Here is a 3,217-nt window from a genome sequence, read left to right as displayed (position 1 = left end):
AGAAATGGAAAGGGGTTACATAGGATTGAGGTCATTATTATTATTTTTCTTTTATTTCAAAGCATGGCTGAGTTTATCACCAAGGAGCCAATCTTCTAGTGTTAATGAGCATATCTGTATTTATCCAGGCTGGTCTTGGAATCTAGGGCCATTTCTCAGAAAAGATGAGGCATCTGATTAGGACTATGGAGGAGGAATAATCTTGTTAAGCAGAAAAGAGTACTGAAAATTCTAGGCTAATAAAATATTTATACCCTATTAGCAGGCTTTCTGTAACATCATACTTTAATATTCTCTTTAATTTGAATAATTTTTAAATTAAATGCTGACATCAATCGCAGTTCTATTTTCTTGAAAACTATAGATGAAATCACAAAATTACTTTGTTTTTAAAAATCTGCTAAAAGCTAAGAATTCACTATTTGACAAAAACTGCTGGGAAAATTGGAAACTAGTATGGCAGAAAGTAGGCATAGACTCATACCTAACACTGTATACCAAGATAAGGTTGAAATGGGTTCATGATCTAGACATAGAGAATGATATTATAAACAAATTAGAAGAACATAGGATAGTTTACCTCTCAGATTTGTGGAGAAGGAAGGAATTTGTGACCAAAGAAGAACTAGAAATCATTATTGAGCATAAAATAGATAATTTTGATTATATTAAGTTAAAAAGTTTTTATACAAACAAAACTAATGCAGACAAGATTAGAAGGGAAGCGATAAACTGGGAAAATATTTTTATATCCAAAGGATCTGATAAAGGCCTCATTTTAAAAAATAGAGAGAATTGATTCAAATTTGTAATAGTTCAAGCTATTTTCCAATTGATAAATGGTCAAAGGATATGAACAATTTTCAGATGAAAAAATTGAAACTATTTGTAGCCACATGAAAAGGTGCTTACATCACTATTGATCAGAGAAATGCAAATTAAGATAACTTTAAGATACCACTACATGCTTGTCAGATTGGCTAAGATGACAGGGAAAGATAATGATGAATGTTGGAGGGGATGTGGGAAAACTGGGACACTGACACATTACTGGTGGAACAGTGAATGGATCCAACAATTCTGGAGAGCAATTTGGAACTATGCTCAAAAAGTTATCAAACTGTGCATACCCTTTGATCCAGCAGTGTTTCTACTGGGATTATATCCCAAAGAGATCTTAAAGGAGGGAAAGGGACCCAAATGTGCAAAAAGGTTTATGGCAGCCTTCTTTGTAGTAGCAAGAAACTGGAAACTGAGTGGATGTCCATCAATTGGAAAATGACTGAATAAATTATGGTATATAAACGCTATGTATTGTTCTGTAAGAAACAACCAGCAGATTGATTTCAGAGAGGCTTGGAGAGACCTACATGAACTGATGCTAAATGAAATGAGCAGAACCAGGAGATCATAATAACACAGGAACAACAATACTGTATGATGATCAATTTTAATGGACCTGGCTTTCTACAACAATGAGATGATTCAAACCAGTTCCACTTGTTCAGTGATGAAGAGAGCCTCTACATCCAGAGAGAGGACTGTGGGAACTGAGTATGGAACACAAAATAGCATTCTCATTCTTTCTGTTGTTATTTGCTTGCATTATGTTTTCTTTCTCAGTTTTTCCTTTTCTTCCTTTTTGATCTGATTTTTCTTGTGCAACAAGATGACTGTATAAATATGTATACATATATTGGATCTAACATGTATTTCAACATATTTAACATGTATTGGGCTACCTGCCAGCTAGGGGAGGAGGGTAGGGGGAAGAAGGGGAAAATTTGGAACAAAAGGTTTTGCAAGGGTCAATGTTGGAAAAATTACCCATGCATGTGCTTTGTAAATAAAAAGCTTTAATAAAAAAAAATCAGCTAAAAGCAACTTCATCATAAATATCAACATGGGTAGAAATCAATATTGTAGAATAAAAAGGAAGACAAAGTTCATTACTTAAAATTCAAAATGGACAAAAAGAATAGAGACCAGGTTTGTGGTTTCATTAGTATAAGAACTAGAAGATAACAAAACTTCCTTTACCCAGGACAAATTAGCACTTTTCTTCAACTTATCTTCTTAAAGAATTGCTTAAATCAGTGAGAGATAAGTTGACTTACCCGAGGTCATATAGCCCACCAGCTTGTATTCCTTATATAGGAGTCATTCATGTCTCTAGGAAATTCAACATCTGTATCTGCTTTGGTACTTACACTTGATCAGTATGCTCAAGTATCTTTCCTCCTCTGAAAAGCAGAACAAAGAACTTAGAAACCCTCTACGTAAAGATGGCTCCCTTTTCTTCTTCTTTTTTTTTTTTTCCATTTCTTCTCTTCATATCTTACCAGTTTGCACTCTTTGAACTCTACCATGTCCTACAGTAGGTACTTTTTCCCTACCCCCCATTTTTTCCAGTTGTTTTTTTTTTTTTTAAGTGTGTTATCTGCCTTCATTAGCTTGTAAGTTCTTTGAAGGCAGGGGTTCTATTTTTTTAATATTTGGGTCCCCAGCATTTATAACAGTGTCTGACACTTTAATGGGCTCTTAATAAATATTTATTTACTATATCAAAGGCAATATTTTGGCCTCAATCTGCCTGATTATAAAATCAGTTATTTATAAACCATGATATGTTGCCTTTCTAAAAGAGATAAGTTTCATTTAAATTCAAGTGGATTAATTTGTCCTTCTGGGTCACAATCATAGTATATATCATGGCTTGTAAAACTGATAAATTTATTGAGTTTCTTGTTATTGACTCGAATATAGTGAAAAAGAGCAGTGAGAAATCCTTTCACAATGCACTTTCGTTTTTTGCAGACATTTTATTTAGGGATTAAAATCTCGAAACTACTTCAGAATTTGGTTCTATTTGATTATAAATGATATTTTATAGTACTTGAGTTCAGAATGACAAGTTCTTTACCTTGAATTTAATTTACTTTAATGGATGTGAGATTTTCTTTATTCTTTTCTAGCTTTTGTAAAGTGTTTTATTTCCTTTGCCTCCTCTAAATTTACATGTCTCCTTATGCTATCAGTACATTGATCACTATATATACACACATCATATATACTTTTCTAGAAAGCATGAAGACTTGGAAGCAAGAGAAAGGAGCCTAGAATATATTGTAGGCAGCAGAAACCTGTGATCACTTGAGTCTGGAAGTCAGTGCCTCTATAGTTCCTCAGTTTGTGAAATTATTCCTCCAAGTATATA

Source organism: Antechinus flavipes, chromosome 4 (genome assembly GCF_016432865.1).
Source record: "Antechinus flavipes isolate AdamAnt ecotype Samford, QLD, Australia chromosome 4, AdamAnt_v2, whole genome shotgun sequence".
Classification (NCBI taxonomy): Eukaryota; Metazoa; Chordata; class Mammalia; order Dasyuromorphia; family Dasyuridae; genus Antechinus; species Antechinus flavipes.
This window is presented reverse-complemented; position numbering follows the sequence as displayed.